Raw genomic sequence first — 21,432 nt, forward strand, 5'->3', positions numbered from 1 at the left:
GCAAGAGGCAGAATTAGTGAGAAAGTCTTGCCCTCCAAGTTGCAGAGACATAAGGACTGCCTCAAACTGAAACAGCAATAGGACAACAGAGAATCCCCCACCCAGGTATCCCTCACCCACCTCCACCACTGTGTTAGCAAACACTGAGCAATCAATAACAGCAGTCTACCACTGAAGGAGAGGGAAGAGTGTGGAGAGATCTTCTCTGAGGTACAGTACCAAAGAGAAAATATGATCAAAAGTTAAAGGTACAGCAGACATTACAAATCTCCCCTGGCAAATGGGCCTCTAATCTAAAAGAGGTAACCTTAGTCTGGAATTTGAAGCCTGTAGTGTGCACTGTGGGTAGTCATAACAACACACTAAAAAACCAGCTCAACTAAAGACTGGACTGACTCAACTACTTGTGCTGAAGACTCAGCCAGGGATAAACACTGTTTAGCTCAGTCTCTACTGTCCTGTATAAAACATCTATCTTCCCACCACAAATTATAAGTCACACAAGGAAGCAGAGAAAAACACCCAAAACCTCACATATTGACAAAGGCAAAACATAGAAATAGAGTTTTATAAAGATCTGGAATGGCTCAACAGCAAACTCAACAGGCTCAAGTTAGAGATTATCCAAACGAAACACAGAGGGGAAAATATGTGGGGGTGGGAGGGAACAAAACAGAAAATCCAAGGGCTGTGAGAAAATATCAAATGATTTAACATACATGCAACTGAAATTCGAGAAGTAAAAGAGAATGGAGCAGAATAGCTGAAAAGATAAAGGTTGAGAATTTTCCAAAATTAATAAAGACACAAAACCACAGATATAAGTTGTTCAGAGAACAGGTAGGACAATCACACTTTTAACTCCCCAAAACCAACTAGACCAATCATATCCAAACTATTCAAAGCAAAAGGTAAAAAGAAAACCTTTAAGGCAGCCAGAGGAAAAAAAGATGCATAACATTGAGAAAAACATTTCTCATCAAAAACTACATAAGCCAGACAACAGTGGAATGACAATTCTAAAGCAATTAAAGGAAAAAACAAAACAAAACTGAGAATCCTATTCCCAATGAAAATACCTTTTAAAAAGAAAAAGTAGACTTTTTCAGGAAAATAAAAACAGAGAAGCAAACGTATACTACATAAAAGGGTGAAAAAAAGTACTTCAGGCTGAAGGAAATAAGATATCAAACAAAATAACTGTATCAACACAAAGAAATAAGAGCAGGAAATAGAATAAATGAAAGTAAATATGAAGTTTCCTTATTTTTCATTGGTCTAAAAGATAATTGGCTGGCTAATGAAATAAAGAAAATGAAAGTTCCCCAGTCATGTCCGACTCTTTGTCACCCCATGGACTATACAGTCCATGGAATTCTCCAGGCCAGAATACTAGAGTGGGTAGCCGTTCCCTTCTCCAGGGGATCTTCCCAACCCAGGGATCAAACCCAGGTCTCCCTCATTGCAGGCAGATTCTTTACCATCTGAGCCACCAGGGAAGCCCAAGAATACTCAAGTGGGTAGCCTATCCCTTCTCCAGGGCGTCTTCCCGACCCAGGAATCGAATCCGGGTCTCCTGCATCGCAGGCAGATTCTTTATCAGCTGAGCTACGAGGGAAGGAATAATAGTAAAATTTTAATGTGTTTATAACATATGTAAAACACATGACAATAGAACATGGGACAGAGGAATTGGAAGTTTACTACTGTATTCTAAAATGTTATACCATGTTGTAGCTCAGTCTTCACATTGCCAGTCAGTGAGAAATTAATCATAGCACATAGTGTTTAACCCAACATCAACTCCATTAATAAATTATTATTATAAAAACAATAGCTAATGCATTTAAATGGTTGTTATACGGCATATAACTTTTATTGTGTTAGTTGCTCAGTCATGTCTGACTCTGTGACCCCATGGACTGTAGCTCGCCAGGCTCTTCTGTACATGGGATTCTCCAGGCAATAATACTGGAGTGGGTTGCCGTTCCTTTCTCCAAGGGATTTTCCTGACCCAGGGATCAAACCCGGTCTCCCACACTGTAGGCAGATTCTTTACCACCTGAGCCACGAAGGAAGTCTGGTTTTAATCTAAGTGTTTTGCTTCACCAGTATTAAGCCTCAAGATGATTCCATGGGGAAGATATTACTGGTGTCCCTATTTTATGGCTGAGAAAAACTAGAGCCCAAGGAGACTGAAATAACCTTTCCCAAGTCATACATCAATGAAGCAGCAGGGTCAAGATTGAAACCGAGGTTCCTAACACTGAACTCTTAACCCCTTCATTGTTCCACAGTACAATTATACACATTCTTTAGCATATAAAATGAAAGACATCACCAGTAAGATGTATACCATTTTGGTCAAATATACTGAAGATTAAATAAAAGAAATTTCAAACTATTCACAAACCCAATCTACAGACACTATGTTTTTGGCATCCCTTTCTTTCTACTTTAACTTGATAATGTGGTCACTTCACTGGCTTTTATACAAAGAGAGCGAAGTCGTAAAAGTAAACTTAACCGAGAAAGTCTGGGTTTTTCAGTTTTGCAAGTATCTGTAAATTGTAGATTTTGTTTTGAATACATCTGGTTGGAATGCTGGAATGAATATAGTGATCCCTCATGCCCAAAATTTAAGAACAGCAATAACTTTCTAAAACCACAAAGTTCAAAAGTTCATTTAACAGATGATGAAATGATCTGTTCATTTCAGGCCCAAGAAAATTACCACATCCCCTGAATTCTAAGATGAATGTATTTTCCACCTTTTATTAACGTTCCAGAAATCATTATGCATCTAACATTAAATGTATAATATCTTTCTTTCGCTCTGCAGAAGTTATTTTTAAATCAAGTCACCTTATAATTGACAATACTTGCTGTACAGGATAAGCAAGGATATTTTCTTTTTAAAAGGCACATAAGTGTTAACTTATTACTGTAATCTGTTATAAGATCTTTATTTTAAAACCCCTCTAATAATTTTCTGTAGCTATTAAAAATGAAGAAGAATAAAAAACATATTTTCTTAAACATTTGGTAACCATTAACATCTGGATTGAGACTTTGGCATACTGTTATACTAATGTGTAAAACTGACACTTATGGTAATGATCTCACTAGCCTCTTTTCAGACAATGATATCATCCAGTAAATAATATGATTAGTTGAGAAGACTGGGGAATTAGCCTGCATTTTAAAAGAGAAAGACTTGTACTATAATATGCAAAGCACTTAACCCCCTCCATATAGTTAAAAGGTTAAAAAGGCAGATGTATGCAGGTGTCCGGTGTGAAGGAAAGACTGTGTCATGTTTCAACTGATGTTCTATGATCCTCCTCCTTCTCCTTTTAGCATCTTTTGGACATAAAGTACAAGAATACGTTACTAATCCTAGGGGAAAGCAGTAAGTGATGCATATTGTCTCAAAGCATCGCTTTTGGGGTCAAGGATTCCTGACTTGAAGCCAGGCTTTACTAATTTACCAGCTACTTGATCTTGGGCAAATGACTTAACTACCTAAGCCTTAGTTCCAGTCCTATGAGGCTATGTGTCCTATGTCTTCTCATTCTAGAACCCAGGTGGAAGAGCAGCCCCTGTGTGAGAAAGGCTACTCTTAGGGCAGAAGGCAGACTGGAGCCTGACTCCATTCTGTTTATCAGTAAGAATTAATTCAGCATTGATGAGCTCACGGCTTTTCCCTTGGAAACAATTTTTCCTGAGTAAACACTATTGTATTTTTTAAATGATTTTGATTCACAGTCAAAAGAATCAAATTAATATCTTCAAATTTTCATTCATTTTATATATTTTCAAGAGACTCAAACTTTTCCATTAAAATTTTTAATCGATATTTGATTGTCGGCTGGTTTTTATTCATATCAGAAGTTTCTCAACTATCAAATCTAGTCTTCTTACATCAAATTTAGCTGATTTAAATTTGTTAATAAAAAATCAATTTTTCTAGAAATGTCTAAACAACAATAAAACTCTTAACTGTGTGCTTGACTAAAACCAAAAACAACCTGCAGTGCTCAGTTCAGCAGCACATATACTAAAATTGGAAGGATACAGAGGAGATTAGAATGGCCCCATAGCAAGGATGACACACAAATTCATGAAGGGTTTCATACTATGGTATCACTTATAAGTGGAATTTAAAATATGACACAAGGAATTCCTTGACAGCCCAGTGATTAGGACTCCTTGCTTTCAATGTTGGGGATCTGGGTTCAGTCCTTGGTTGACGAACCAAGATCCCACAAGCTGCACAGTGTGGCCAAAAACAGATTTTAAAAAATAAAAAACAAATACAACACAAATGGACTTGTTCATGAAACAGAAACAGACTCGCAGAAACAGGAAACAGACTTGCAGTTGTCAATGGTGGGAGGGGAGAAGGGATGGATTAGCAGATGCAAACTATTATACATAGAATGGATAAACAACAAAGTCTTACTGTATAGCACAGGGAACTATATTCAATGTCCTGTAAAAGAATATAAAATAGTGTGTATGTACAGAATCACTGTGCTATGTATCAAAAACTAACACAACATTATAAATCAACTACATTTCCATTACAAAAAATTTTTTTAAAATAAATAGCTAAATAAAACTTTAAAACTTGTTATAGTTCATTCTTAATTTGAAAATATTGTCTCTCTCCACAAGATACTTTTATATAATGCATAATATCATTATCACAACTAAAAAAACCCCTCTCTTCCCAAATTCCTATGTTGACATCCAGTGATGGGACTTTCAGGAGGTGATGAGGTGATAAGGGCAAAGCCCTTATCAATGGGATAGGTGGTCTTTTTTTGAAAATTTATTTATTTTTGGCTGCCCTGGGTCTTCGCTGCTGAGCAGGTTTTCTCGTGTTTCAGCGAACAGAGGCTGCTCTGCAGCTGCAGCACACGGGCTTCTCTCTGTGGCGGCCTCTCCTGTCAGAGCACAGGCTCTGGCACGCGCAGGCTTCAGTAGTTGCAGCAGTGGCCTCAGTAGCTGCGGTACTCAGGGGGATCAGTACTCTCATCGATGAGAGACCTAGGAAAGCTCCTTTACCTCTTAAGCCACAGGAGAACACAGCAAAAAGATGGCCATCTATGACCAGGAAATGGGCCCTCACCAGATACGGAATCTGCAGGCACCCTAATCCTGAAATTCTCAGCCTCAACTGTGGGAAATAAAATTCTGCTTATAAGCTAACCAGAACATGGTATCGTTATAGCAGCCTAAAAATGGACTGAGACAAATACTAACAAAAATTCCTTAGTATCATCAAATATCTAGCTAGTATTCAAATTTCTCCAACTATCTCATTTTTTTTCCAACTTAAGATCTAAAATATATAATTGATTGCTAGTCTCTTAACTCTCTGGATCTGTAGATTTTCTTTCTCTCTTCCTCTCTTTCTCAACATAACTTATTCACTGAAGAAACAAAGACATTTGTCCTGGGGAGTTTCCCAAGGTCTACATTTTGATGACTGTATTGTCTGTCCTCTGTATTTTCTGTAAATAGGTAGTTAGGGCCAGAAAACTGATCACGTTTAAATTATATTTTTTGGCAAGAATCATCTCCCAGTTGGTGCTACTGTATTTTCATCAGAAGGCACACAATGACTGCTTATCTCTCTTTTTGGTTACCCTGAGACACACTTCTTTTCCTTCATTTATCAGTTTTTAATATGAGTTGGCTTACCAGCATCTTTCAGAGGTATCTGTGCAGAAAAAAGAAAATAAACACTACAGAAAGTTATGACCAACCTAGATAGCATATTAAAAAGCAGAGACATTACTTTGCCAACAAAGGTCCGTCTAGTCAAGGCTATGTTTTTTCCAGTAGTCATGTATGGATGTGAGTTAGACTGTGAAGAAAGCTGAACGCCGAAAAATTGATGCTTTTGAACTGTGGTGTTGGAGAAGACTCTTGAGAGTCCCTTGGACTTCAAGGAGATCAGTCCTGGGTGTTCATTGGAAGGACTTATGTTGAAGCTGAAACTCCAATACTTTGGCCACCTCATGCGAAGAGTTGACTCACTGGAAAAGACCCTGATGCTGGGAAGGATTGGGGGCAGGAGGAGAAGGGGATGACAGAGGATGAGATGGCTGGATGTCATCACCGACTCAATGGACATGAGTTTGGGTAAACTCCGGAAGTTGGTGATAGACAGGGAAGCCTGGCGTGCTGCGATTCAGGGGGTCACAAAGAGTCGGACACAACTGAGCGACTGAACTGAACTGAACTGACACTACCTGAGACTGTTATCCTTAAATCCACTTTCAAGTTTGGCCCCTGACTGGTATCTGTGAACTTGGATTTTGGAGCGACTTCCTGAATCTCACTGTTCCCTAAATGTTAAATGTGGTTAACTGTCTAAACTGTTTATGAAAATAATGTGGTTTATGCTCAAAATCTGCTTTCTTTTGAAGTTTTGAATTTTGGCCTGTGATAAGTAGAAGGTATCCAGGTGACCCTCTCCAATAAAAGCCCTAAGCAATGCGTGTCTCTCTAAAGACCTTCCCAGGTGATAACATTTCACACCTGTTGTCACAACTTACTGCCAGAGAAACTTAAGTATATCCCCTCCGAAAGAGGAATGGAAGAAGCTTACGCCTCGTCTCCTCCAGACTTGGCCCCACATTCCTTTTCTCTTTGCTGATTTTGCTTTGTATCCTTTTGTGATAATGAATCAGAATAGGTGAGTATGACTATGCTCAGTCGTAGGAGCCCTTCCTGTGAATCATGAATCTGGGAGTGGTCTTCAGTTCAGTTCAGTCGCTCAGTCGTGTCCGACTCTTTGCGACCCCATGAATCGCAGCACGCCAGGCCTCCCTGTCCATCACAAACTCCCAGAGTCGACCCAAACCCATGTCCATCAAGTCAGTGATACCATCCAACCATCTCATCCTCTGTCATCCCCTTCTCCTCCTGCCCCCAATTCTTCCCAGAATTAGGGTCTTTTTCAATGAGTCAACTCTTCGCATGAGGTGGCCAAAGTATTGGAGTTTCAGCTTCAACATTAGTCCTTCCAATGAACACCCAGGACTGATCTCCTTTAGGATGGACTGGTTGGATGTCCTTGCAGTCCAAGGGACTCAAGAGTCTTCTCCAACACCACAGTTCAAAAGCATCAATTCTGCGGCGCTCAGCTTCTTCACCGTCCAACTCTCACATCCATACATGACCACTGGAAAAACCATAGCCTTGACTAGACAGACCTTTGTTGGCAAAGTAATGTCTCTGCTTTTAAATATGCTATCTAGGTTGGTCATAACCTTCCTTCCAAGGAGTAAGCGTCTTTTAATTTCATGGCTGCAATCACCATCAGCAGTGATTTTGGAGCCCCCAAAAATAAAGTCTGACACTGTTTCCACTGTTTCCCCATCTATTTCCCATGAAGTGATGGGACCAGATGCCATGATCTTAGTTTTCTGAACGTTGAGCTTTAAGCCAACTTTTTCACTCTCCTCCTTCACCTTCATCAAGAGGCTCTTTAGTTCTTCTTCACTTTCTGCCATAAGGGTGGTGTCGTCTGCATATCTGAGGTTATTGATATTTCTCCCGGCAATCTTGATTCCAGCTTCTGCTTCTTCCAGCCCAGCATTTCTCATGATGTACTCTGCATATAAGTTAAATAAGCAGGGTGACAATATACAGCCTTGACGTACTCCTTTTCCTATTTGGAACCAGTCTGTTGTTCCATGTCCAGTTCTAACTGTTGCTTCCTGACCTGCATACAGGTTTCTCAAGAGACAGGTCAGATGGTCTGGTATTCCCATCTCTTTCAGAATTTTCCACAGTTTATTGTGATCCACACAGTCAAAGGCTTTGGCATAGTCAATAAAGCAGAAATAGATGTTTTTCTGGAACTCTCTTGCTTTTTCGATGATCCAGTGGATGTTGGCCATTTGATTTCTGGTTCCTCTGCCTTTTCTAAAACCAGCTTGAACATCTGAAAGTTCATGGTGCACGTATTGCTGACGCCTGGCTTGGAGAATTTTGAGCATTACTTTACTAGCGTGTGAGATGAGTCCAATTGTGCAGTAGTTTGAGCATTCTTTGGCATTGCCTTTCTTTGGGATTGGAATGAAAACTGACCTCTTCCAGTCCTGTGGCCACTGCTGAGTTTTCCAAATTTGCTGGCATATCGAGTGCAGCACTTTCACAGCATCACCTTTGAGGATTTGAAATAGCTCAACTGGAATTCCATCACTTCTACTAGCTTTGTTCATAGTGATGCTTTCTAAGGCCCACTTGACTTCACATTCCAGGATGTCTGGCTCTAGGTGAGTGATCACACCATCGTGATTATCTGGATCGTGAAGATCTTTTTTGTACAGTTCTTCTGTGTATTCTTGCCACCTCTTCTTAATATCTTCTGCTTCTGTTAGGTCCATACCATTTCTGTCCTTTATCGAGCCCATCTTTGCATGAAATGTTCCCTTGGTATCTCTAATTTTCTTGAAGAGATCTCTAGTCTTTCCCAATCTGTTGTTTTCCTCTAGTTCTTTGCATTGATCGCTGAGGAAGGCTTTCTTATCTCTCCTTGCTATTCTTTGGAACTCTGCATTCAAATGGGAATATCTTTCCTTTTCTCCTTTGCTTTTCGCTTCTCTTCTCTTCCCAGCTATTTGTAAGGCCTCCTCAGAGAGCCATTTTACTTTTTTGCATTTCTTTTCCATGGGGATGGTCTTGATCCCTGTCTCCTGTACAATGTCACGAACCTCTGTCCATAGTTCATCAGGCACTCTGTCTATCAGATCTAGTCCCTTAAATCTATTTGTCACTTCCACTGTATAATCATAAGGGGTTTGATTTAGGTCATACCTGAATGGTCTAGTGGTTTTACCTACTTTATTCAATTTCAGTCTGAATTTGGCAATAAGCAGTTCATGATCTGAGCCACAGTCTGCTCCCGGTCTTGTTTTTGCTGACTGTGTAGAGCTTCTCCATCTTTGGCTGCAAAGAATATAATCAATCTGATTTCGGTGTTGACCATCTGGTGATGTCCACGTATAGAGTTTTCTCTTGTGTTGTTGGAAAAGGGTGTTTGCTATGACCAGTGCGTTCTCTTGGCAAAACTCTATTAGCCTTTGCCCTGCTTCATTCTGTACTCCAAGGCCAAATTTGCCTCTTATGCCAGGTGTTTCCTCACTTCCTGCTTTTGCATTCCAGTCCCCTATAATGAAAAGGACATCTTTTTTGGGTAGGTCTTATAGGTCTTCATAGAACCATTCAAGTTCAGCTTCTTCAGCGTTACTGGTCGGGGCATAGACTTGGATTACCATGATATTGAATGGTTTGCCCTGGAAACGAACAGAGATCATTCTGTTGTTTTTGAGACTGCATCCAAGTACTGCCTTTCGGACTCTTTTGTTGACCATGATGGCTACTCCATTTCTTCTAAGGGATTCCTGATCACAGTAGTAGATATAATGGTCATCTGAGTTAAATTCACCCATTCCAGTCCATCTTAGTTCGCTGATTCCTAGAATGTTGACGTTCACTCTTGCCGTCTCCTGTCTGACCACTTCCAATTTGCCTTGATTCATGGACCTAACATTCCAGGTTCCTATGCAATATTGCTCTTTACAGCATCGGACTTTGCTTCTATCACCAGTCACATCCACAGCTGGGTATCGTTTTTGCTTTGGCTCCATCCCATCTTTCTGGAGTTATTTCTCCACTGATCTCCAGTAGCATATTCGGCACCTACCGACCTAGGGAGTTCATCTTTCAGTGTCCTATCTTTTCGCCTTTTCATACTGTTCATGGTGTTCTCAAGGCAAGAATACTGAAGTGGTTTGCCATGCCCGTCTCCAGTGGACCACATTCTGTCAGACCTCTCCACCATGACCCATCTGTCTTGGGGGGCCCCACACGGCATGGCTTAGTTTCATTGAGATAGACAAGGCTGTGGTCCATGTGATCAGATTAGCTAGTTTTCTCTAGTTATAGTTTCAGTGTGTCTGCCCTCTGATGCCTTCTCGCAACACCTACCATCTTACTTGGGTTTCTCTTACCTTGGACGTGGGGTATCTCTTCATGGCTGCTCCAGCAAAGTGTAGCCGTTGCTCCTTACCTTGGACAAGGGGTATCTACTCACATCTTAGAAACCTGTATCCAAAAGGGGTATTTTTTTTCTTTTGCACTTTTTATTCTGTTGGGGTATAGCTGATTAACAATGTTGTGGCAATTTCAGATGAGCAGCAGAAGAACTCAGCCATACAAATACACATCTCCATTCTCCCTTAATCCCCTTAAAAGGGGTAATTTTTAAAATATATTTGATATGTTTCAATCTCCTTACACTCATCCTTAGTTTAGCCATGATCAATTTCCCTATCCCTTTGTAGAGGCAGACTGTTCTTCAAATTGGCTCCTGAATCTGTTTTTTATGACTAAGTAGTGTCTGACACTTTCCTTCCTTTCTGGTACAACAAGATGTTCTAAGCTCAATTTATAAATTTCCTGACCCAAACCTAGAATGAGACATTTTCCCAAGCAGCCTGGTTCTTTTAAGTGGGAAGTTCTATTTAGAGATCACAGTCAGGATACTAAGGGTGCTTGCTGCTTGGGTATTACTGTTTCTCAAACTTTTCAGTGGACAGACAGATCTAGTAAAGTAAAACCCAGAAGAATGTATACCAATACTAATACTCCCACATATATACGTTTTATCTCCAACTAAGTTAATCATTGCATTTGATACAGATTACATGTTTCAATATTAACAATGTTTCAATGTTCCTTTCTAGAGGACATGACTGAACTAAGGTAACAGAGAAGTAGGATAACAAGAAGATAATTCTAAATGACAACTTCCAAAGGGAACTTAGGGATTTCCCTGGTGGTCCAGTGGCTAAGACTCAGTGCTCCCAACGCAGGCGGCCTGAGTTCGATCCCTGGTTGAGGAACTAGATCCCATATGCCACAACTAAGGGTTCGCATGCCACAAATAAAGATCCCGCATGCCGCAACTAAAAGATCACGAATGCTGCAATGAAGATGGAAAAGCCCATGTGCTGCAACTAAGATCTGGCATAGCCAAATAAATAAAAATTTTCTTTTTTATGCTCTGAGAACATAAAGCATGAGAATACTGGACCTAGATATTTGTAGAAGAGACTTCTGATGCTCTCACAAACGGAGTTCCCCTTTCCTTGGGGACATAAAGGCATGGAGACATTTCCCTCATGCTTCTTGAAGGTGAACAGGGCTGTATAACGACTTCTGGCTAAAAGGCTATATAGAGAAATGACAGTCAGCACTTTTGGGCCAAGTATCTAATTGCATGAGTACCTGAGCATGCCCTCCATTACTCCACTAATGATTTACAGAGCTCTTTCTGATATGTTAAGTGCCAAAGATTTGACATTGCCAAGCAAAGCCACTAATTCAAAAAGATACACATATCCTAATGTTCATAGTATTATTTACAACAGCCAAGATATGGAAGCAACCTAAGCATTCATTACCAGATGAATGGATAAAGAAGATGTGGGGGGTGTGTATATACCTACATATACACAATGGAATGCTACTCAGCCATAAAAAAAGAATGAAATTTTGCAATCTGCTACAACATAGATGGACATGACTGAGTGATTAACCATGCATACATGCCAGGAAGATCTCACATGCCACGGGGCAACTAAACCCAGTGCCACAACTACTGAGACTGTGCTCTGGAGTCGAAGAGCCACTGCTAATGAGTCCATGTGTCAAAATTACTGAGGCCTGCACGCCCGTGCTCTGCAACAAGAGAAGCCATGGCAATGAGAAAACCGAGTACTGCAACAAACAGTGGCATCTGCTCTCAGGCAACCAGAGAAAAGCATGCACAGCAATGAAGACCCAAAGCAGCCATAAATAAATGAATAAATAATTTTTAAAAATGCAGTTGCACACTCAAAAAACAAAATGCTTCAGTCTGCTTTATTTCTTTCTGTTTCTGCTAGATCTTAAAGATTGCAATAAACCTTTTACTGCTTCATATATCACAAACAAATATTTTTTGAATTATTGAGTGCACTTAAGAAAATAGACATTTCACCCCACTATCCAGGTTTGTTGGCAGCTAGAGTCCCATTGTGCCAACCTACTTTCCATTAAAATGCTACAACTATAAGAAATTAGAAGTAGATTCATGGCACATACTAATAATTAAAATATATAAGATCCTAGACAATTTTGAAGTTCCTAAAGTCCATTCCCTTCTTCAGAATGTGAACTCATTTCAGTGTTGAAACCAGACATAGCATTAGTCTAAGATTTCTATCTTCTTGTATTTCTTATGTATGTGTGTGTGCTCAGTTGTGTCAGACTCCTTTCAACCCTATGGACTGTAGCCCACCAGGCTCTTCTGTCCATAGGATTTTCGAGGCAAGAATGCTGGAGTCGGCTGCCATTACTTCCAGGGGTTCTTCCCAACCCAGGGCTCGAACCCACTTCTGCATCTCCTACATTGCAGGTGGATTCTTTACCGCCTGAGCCATTGGGAAAGCCTTGTATTACTTATAACCCATTATTTCAGGAAACTTAAGTGATTCTCTGGCTGCTTAGGATCAAAAGAACTAATGACATATATCCTTCTGTTTATGTTGTCTTAAAGGAAAGCTGTAGAGAAATTACGCAAAGTACAGTCATTTGGAGTTTTAAAAGACTGGCAATTTTTCACTTTGCATGTTTTGCTTATTATCTGTCTCTCCTGAGAAAAGTGTTATACAAGGGGCATGGATTCTATCTGACTATTTACTGCTTATTCGGCACTCACTATTTCTCTTTATATAAATGATATTAGAAAAACACATTTTCAAAGATAATTATAATAGACAAATCATTTGTTTTCTCCTTAAGTAGGTCCTTTTAGATCAAATTTATACAGATACCACTTGTTTTTACTTCAAATGATTTGGAATCTTATCCAGAAATCTTAGCAAAATTAATTTTAGACTTGAATTAATCTTATGCTTCACATTCTCCTGCAATGATGAGATGAATGTTTAATTTGGAAAAATAAACAGTCTACAGCACTGGCAAAAGGTCAACTTGACATATTCTTTGTTTTACCATAATATAAGAAGCAACTATTTTCAAGTGAATGAAACAATCTTTTAATAATAACTGAATATATCAATTCTTATATTTTTCTACACCTATTTTGAAAAAGGATTCACTTCAAATCTCTATAAAAGTGAATTTTTATGAGAATTCCCTGAAGGTCCAGTGGTTAGGACTCCAAGATTCCACTGGAGGGGGCCCGGGTTTGATCCATGGTGGGCAACTAAGATCCAGCAAGCAGCGTTGTGTGACCAAAAAAAATTGCTTCACTTTTTAAAAAATAAATGTGGAGGAATTCCCTGGTAGTCCAGTGGTTAAAAATCTGTCTGTCTATGCAGGGGACATATGTTAAATCCCTGGACCAGGAAGATCCCACATGCTTCAAGGCAACTAAGCCTGTGCACCAGAACTACTGAGTCTGCACGCCTAGAGCCTGTGCTCCTCAACAAGAGAGGCCACTGCAATGAGAAGCCCTCATACCCCAGGGAAGAGTAGCCCCCGCTCAATGCAACTAAACAAAGGCTTCACACACAATGAAGACTCAGTGCAGACAAAAAGAAAAAGAAAAATAGAAGAAAAAATGCTGAAAATTAAAATAAAAAAAAATATCAGTTCAGTTGCTCAGTCGTGTCTGACTCTTTGTGACCCCATGGACTGCAGCATCCCAGGCTTCCCTGTCCATCACCAACTCCCAGAGCTTGCTCAAACTCATGTCCATTGAGTCAGTGATGCCATCCAACCATCTGATCCTCTGTTGTCCCCTTCAGAGGACATACAATGAAGACTGAGTGCAGCCAAAAAGAAAAAGAAAAATAGAAGAAAAAAAGCTGAAAATTTTTAAAAATATACCTTTCCCTTTAAGAGATCACATAAGAAGTAGACTACTTTCCTCATATGCCTAACTATAAAGCTAGCTTAGACGTTATAAAAAGTTAATTACAGTCCATGTTATGACAAAGATCATGTTCCAGAAAATTAAAATGGTACAGTGATTAAATTAACTAATAAGAATTAAGATAAACATACTGACTTTATTTAGGAAAGTTTTTGATAAGGTCTCATATCAATAACAACACATTTCAGATAATACACTGTGGACTGAATAATCAGAGTTAGGGTCATACAAATCTCATTGAAACTCAAATACAAAGAGTGTTGATTAAAAATTCCACATCTTTTTTGGAAAAAATGGTTCTAAAGAAGTGCCAACCAGCCAACTATTAAACACTTTTTGCTGGAGATGACTCTTGAGAGTCCCTTGAATTGCAAGGCGATCAAACCAGTCAATCCTAAAGGAAATCAAGCCTGAATATTCACTGGAAGGACTGATGATGACGCTGAAGCTCCAATATTTTGGCCACCTGATGCGAAGAGCCAACTCACTGGAAAAGACCCTGATGCTGGAAAAGCCTGAAGGCAAAAGGAGAAGGGGGTAGCAGAGGATGAGATGGTTAGATAGCAATGCTGACTCAATGGACATGAATTTGAGCAAACTCTGGGAGATGGTGAAGGACGGGGGATCCTGGTGAGCTGTAGTCCTTGGGGTTGCAATGAGTCGGACACGACCTAGTGACTGAACAACAACAAATCAGTGATTTGGATTATGACATAGAAGGCATGTGCACTAATTTCGTAAAAGACAAAGCTGGGAGGAATAGCTAATAAAACAGGTAATAGAATATAGAATCAACTTCATCTTAGGCAGGAACGCAAGGCTAAACGCAACAAGATTAAATATAATGTATTCAGAATTTTTTAAAAACTCAGAATTATATGTGAGGATAGAAGAACAAGATCAAGCTTGGAAATTTTAGCCAACAAAGCTATGACCTTTTTGCTTAAGCTAATACAATTTTATGCTGCATGGTAGTGATTAAAGAATTAAATATTCTCCTACTGTTTACTAATCTAATTCCATCTAGAGAACAGCATGGGATTAACCAGTATGCATATTAACTATGGTTAAGGAGCAGCAGGGGAAAAGGACTTGTTCAAGGTTCCCATTTTGCAATTCAAATAGTTGAATTCCATCTCTGAGTAGTAGTAGATTTCCAATGGGGGTTCTAGTGGTGACAACAAAAACTACAGATTCATGATAACATGCCAAAATCCCCAATGACTTCTACCTCCATCCCTATCTCTAGAACCAGAAAACGAGGCTGGGACTAGGTCAGGTGAATATACAGATCTGTTTCAATGCCCCCAAATTTAAAGGGGGTAAATGAAAATCAAAAATTTCACTGAATTCTTGATATTTTACATTTTCAAGGTGATGTGTCACATCAGTTTACAACATCTAACACTTAGCAAGACACAAAAACTTTAACAACATAAGAGAATTGTTAAACAGAGAAGGATTTTTGAGATAAAACTGACCACTACTAAAAGTTATTGCACTTCCCTGGTGGTCCAGTGGTTGAGATCTGCCTCCCAATGCAGGGGACATGTGATCAATCCCTGGTCCGGCAAGATCACACATGCCACGGGGCAACTAAGCCTGTGTACCACAACTACTGAACCTGAGTGCCTGGAGCCCAGGCTCCACAACAAGAGAAGCCACCAAAATGAGAAGCCCGAGCATCGCATCTAGAGAGTAGCCCCTGCTCACTGCAACTAGAGAAAGCTAATGCATTGCAATGAAGACCCAGCACAGCCAAAAACTGATTAAAAAATAAATAAAATTTATCAGTTACAGTGGAATATTATTCAGCCATTAAAAGAAATGAAGTTCTAAGACATACTACAACATGAATGAATCCTGAAAACATTATGCAAAGGAAATAAGCCACACACAAAAAGATATGTGTATGATTTCACATATAAGCAGCCCTTAAAATAACTCAAGCAATTAGTTATTAAGAAACAAGGAAATCATTCCCCGCTCAAATTACATCTTATGGAAAGAACTGCTCAGAATACAGAATGCATTTTCCTTTATAACCAATGATCAAATTTCTCTGGTTAACCCCATGAATTCTACCTAAATTATAATGTGGTTAAAATAGAGTAATTAACAATAATTTAAGGAAGACTTTAAAAGTATATGACTGTGAATGTATTCATTTCATCTGTATTATGAACTATAAATAAGCTTAGGAGCTAAGTATAAGAATGCAGTCATTATTTACAAATATCGTACACTATGTGGTGAAAAGGAAATAAAAAGTATGAATGTCTCAGTCTACTTCTCTTCTTTATCCTGGCCCTGTGCAGTGCCCACTGCTCAGATTTTTTTTTTAGTTTTTATTTATTTTATTTTTGGCTGCACTGGTTCTTTGCTGCTATAGTGGGTTTTCTCTAGTTGCTGTGAGTGGAGTGCTACTCTGTAGTTGTGGTACATGGGCTTCTCATTGCAGTGGCTTCTCTTGTTGCAGAGCACCGGCTCCAGGGTGTGCGGGCTTCAGTAGCTGCAGCCCATGGGCTCAGTAGCTGTGGTGCACAGGTTTAGTTGCCCCACAGCATGTGGGGTCTTCCTAGACCAGGGATTGAACCAGTGTCCTTTGCGTTACAAGGTGAATTTTTAACCACTGGACCACCAGGGAAGTCCCACTGTTGAGATTATTAATCAGACAAAAGCAAGCTCAAGAAAAAGTGGCACAGAGGAAATAATCAAGTCCCTACATGCCAGAAATGTCCTTGATAATACATCTATCTAAAATCACATTTCCAGAACCTAGACCACCATTCCTCTGAAGATTGATCAATCAAGCAAGATACTAACATGTTTGGTTATCCTTTCTCCATGTCTTATTCTCATCCAGGAATCAGTTCAAGTCAAGAAGTAATGAGCATGAAACCATTATCTATTAGGTTGGTGAAAAGTAATAGCAGTTTCGGACCCTGAATTTGAAATCATTATAACTAGGCTCAAACACATCTTTATTAATCAAAATAGGAACCATTACAGTCAACACATTTCTGTCAACGAGAAATGTTTGTTTATTCTTGTAGCATAAAAATCCTTGTCTTGGAATTTGACAAACTCTTAGAAAGTATTTTCTGTGTACTGTTAGTTGTGGAAGCATTTTTCCTGCAAAAAGTTGTTGAGATGTTTGAACAAGTAGTAATCGGTTGGTGAGAGGTCGGGTAAATATGGAGGATGAGGCAAAACTTCATAGCCCAATTCATTCAATTTTTGAAGCATTGGATGTGTAACATGCAGTCAGGCATGAAGAAGAACTGGGCCCTTTCTGTTGATCAAGGGCAGCGGCAGGTGTTGCAGTTTTCAGTGCATCTCATTGGTTTGCTGAGCATACTTTGCAGATGTAATGGTTTCGCTGGGATTCACAAAGCTGTAGTGGATCAGACAGGCAGCAGACCACCAAACAGTGACCATGAGATTTTTTGCGGAGCAAGTTTGACTTTGGGAAGTGCTCTGGAGCTTCTTCTCAGTCCAAGCGTCAAGTCAGTCATCACTGGGTAGCTGCATAAAATCCACTTTTTATCGCACATCACAATCCAATCACAAAGTGGTTCCTTGTTGTGCAGACTAAGAGAAGATGACACTTCAAAACAATTTTCTTTTTGATTTGTGGTCAGCTCATGAGGCACTCACTTATCGAGCCTTTTCACCTTTCCAATTTATTTCAAATGCCAAATGACCTTAGAATGATCAATGTTGAGTTCTTGAGCAACTTCTCATGTAAGTTGCAAGAAGATCAGCTTATTGAAGTTATCCTCTCAGTTGGTTGTTGTCAATTTCTGGTGGCCACTATCACCCTATTTCCAAAACCAGACAAAGATGCCACAAAAAAAGAAAACTACAGGCCAATATCACTGATGAACATAGATGCAAAAATCCTTAATAAAATTCTAGCAAACAGAATCCAACATCATATTAAAAAGATCATACATCATGACCAAGTGGGCTTTACCCCAGGAATGCAAGGTTTCTTTAATATCCGCAAATCAATCAAAATAATACACCACATTAACAAATTGAAAGATAAAAACCATATGATTATCTCAATAGATGCAGAAAAAAGCCTTTGACAAAATTCAACATCCCTTTATGATAAAAAACCCTCCAGAAAGCAGGAATAGAAGGAACATATCTCAACATAATAAAAGCTATATATGACAAACCCACAGCAAACATTATCCTCAACGGTGAAACATTGAAAGCATTTTCCCTAAAGTCAGGAACAAGGCAAGGGTGCCCACTTTCACCACTACTATTCAACATAGTTTTGGAAGTTTTGGCCACAGCAATCAGAGCTGAAAAAGAAATAAAAGGAATCCAGATAGGAAAAGAAGAAGTAAAACTCTCACTGTTTGCAGATGACATGATCCTCTACATAGAAAACCCTAAAGATTCTACCAGAAAATTACTAGAGCTAATCAATGAATATAGAAAAGTTGCAGGATATAAAATTAACACACAGAAATCCCTTGCATTCCTATACTCCAATAATGAGAAAACAGAAAGAGAAATTAAGGAAACAATACCATTCACCATTGAAACAAAAAGAATAAAATACTTAGGAATATTATCTACCTAAAGAAACAAAAGACTTATATATAGAAAACTATAAAACACTGATGAAAGAAATCAAAGAGGACACAAACAGATGGAGAAATATACCGTGTTCATGGATTGGAAGAATTAATATAGTGAAACTAAGCATACTACCCAAAGCAATCTATAGATTCAATGCAATCCCTATCAAGCTACCAACAGTATTTTTCACAGAACTAGAACAAATAATTTCACAGTTTGTATGGAAATATGAAAAACTTCGAATAGCCAAAGCAATCTTGAGAAAGAAGAATGGAACTGGAGGAATCAACCTGCCTGACTTCAGGCTCTACTACAAAGCCACAGTCATCAAGACAGTATGGTACTGGCACAAAGATAGAAATATAGATCAATGGAACAAAAGAGAAAGCCCAGAGATAAATCCACGCACCTATGGACACCTTATCTTCGACAAAGGAGGCAAGAATATACAATGGAGAAAAGACAATCTCTTTAACAAGTGGTGCTGGGAAAACTGGTCAACCACTTGTAAAAGAATGAAACTAGAACACTTTCTAACACCATACACAAACATAAACTCAAAATGGATTAAAGATCTAAACATAAGACCAGAAACTATAAAACTCCTAGGGGAAAACATAGGCAAAACACTCTCCGACATAAATCACAGCAGGACTCTCCATGACCCACCTCCCAGAATATTGGAAATAAAAGCAAAAATAAACAAATGGGACCTAATTAAAACTAAAAGCTTTTGCACAACAAAGGAAACTATAAGCAAGGTGAAAACACAGCCTTCAGAATGGGAGAAAATAATAGCAAACGAAGCAACAGACAAACAATTAATCTCAAAAATATACAAGCAACTTCTGCAGCTGAATTCCAGGAAAATAAACGACCCAATCAAAAAATGGGCCAAAGAACTAAACAGGCATTTCTCCAAAGAAGAAATACAGATGGCTAACAAACACATGAAAAGATGCTCAATATCACTCATTATTAGAGAAATGCAAATCAAAACCACAATGAGGTACCATTTCACGCCAGTCAGAATGGCTGCTATCCAAAAGTCTACAAGCAATAAATGCTGGAGAGGGTGCGGAGAAAAGGGAACCCTCTTACACTGTTGGTGGGAATGCAACCTAGTACAGCCACTATGGAGAACAGTGTGGAGATTCCTTAAAAAACTGGGAATAGAACTGCTATATGACCCAGAAATCCCACTGCTGGGCATCAACACCGAGGAAACCAGAATTGAAAGAGACACTTGTACCCCAATGTTCATCGCAGCACTGTTTATAATAGCCAGGACATGGAAGCAACCTAGATGTCCATCATTAGACAAATGGATAAGGAAGCTGTGGTACATATACACAATGGAATATTACTCAGCCATTAAAAAGAATACATTTGAATCAGTTCTATTGAGATGGATGAAACTGGAGCCCATTATACAGAGTGAAGTAAGCCAGAAAGAAAAACACCAATACAGTATACTAACGCATATATATGGAATTTAGAAAGATGGTAATGATAACCCTGTATGCGAGACAGAATAAGAGACACAGATGCATAGAACAGTCTTATGGACTCTGAGGGAGAAGGTGAGGGTGGGACGTTCTGAGAGAATAGCATTGAAACATGTATATTATCATATGTGAAACAGAACACCATTCCAGGTTCGATGCATGAGACAAATGCTCAGGACTGGGGCAATGGGATGACCCGGAGGGATGGGATGGGGAGGGAGGGGGGAGGGGGGTTCAGGATGGGGAACACATGTAAACCCATGGCTGATTCATGTCAATGTATGGCAAAAACCACCACAATATTGTATAATAATTAGCCGCCAACTAAAATAAATAAATAAATTTAAAAAAAAAAAGTCTGGTGGCCAGCCACTATACTTCTCATCTTCAAGGCTCTCATCTTCTTTGCAATACTTCTTGAACCACTACTGCACTGTACATTCATTAGCAGCTCCTGGGCCAAACACGTTGTTGATGTTTTAAGATGTCTCTGCTGCTTTAGGACCCATTTTGAACTTGAATAACAAAATCACTCAAATGTGCTTGTTGTCGAACACCATTTCCCTAGTCTCAAATAAACATAAAATAAACAGCAAGTAATAATTCACTAGCAAAAAACATAAAGCAAGAAATGCGCATTAAAATAATGTATAATGTAACCACATCTATTTAAGAATGTATTTCAATAGCAAATGGTAAGGTTAATGCAAAACTGCAATTACTTTTGCACCAACCTAGTATAAGTGTAACTGAATCACTTTACTATATACTAGAAACTAATACAGTGATGTAAAGCAACTATACGTTAATGAAATAAATTTTAAAAAAGAGAAGTAACTGAGCACACAGCACTCTTTCTGCATATACGTACACTGGTTCCTGGTAATAATAAACCTGGAGGGAAGTCAACAGCGAAACTAAGAGAACCAGCAAGGTGCTGTCATATGCAACTGCTGCCTTGTAGCTACATTTAAGAATATGTGGGCTCTAAAATGCCATTTTAAAGAACTGAGATGTCTTTGTGCCAAGATATTCTTATATTCCTATTTCCCTCAGTAGCCAAAAATATGCATTCAACAAATAAATAATATTCTGGGATATCTTATCATCAGGCAAATTTGAGAAACACCACACAAACCCAAACACACATTCATTCCAGGCAACAAAGACAAAAATAAATAACTACATCAAACTACAAAGTTTATGCACAGCAGAGGAGATCAACAACAAAATGAAAAGGCAACGAAGCAATGGGAAAAATATTTGCAAGTCATGTATACGATAAGGGGTTAATATCCAAAATATATAAAGAACTCAATAGCCAAAACAAAACAAAACAAAACAAAC

General features: G+C 39.0%; 1 protein-coding gene and 1 non-coding gene across 12 annotated transcripts in view; one reads left to right on the forward strand and one right to left on the reverse strand.

Annotated features, from left to right (window-relative positions):
- The window catches only part of USP32 (ubiquitin specific peptidase 32), a 244,980-nt gene that overhangs the window by 99,232 nt on the left and 124,316 nt on the right, over positions 1-21,432 (reverse strand). The window lies entirely within an intron of this gene.
- LOC145543907 (U6 spliceosomal RNA) lies at positions 4,037-4,143 on the forward strand. The gene has a single exon (XR_014081152.1). It is a non-coding gene; the product is annotated as a U6 spliceosomal RNA (small nuclear RNA).

The sequence above is a fragment of the Giraffa tippelskirchi genome, chromosome 3, assembly GCF_054371585.1.
Source record: "Giraffa tippelskirchi isolate mGirTip1 chromosome 3, T2T-mGirTip1v1.2.pri, whole genome shotgun sequence".
NCBI lineage: Eukaryota > Metazoa > Chordata > Mammalia > Artiodactyla > Giraffidae > Giraffa > Giraffa tippelskirchi.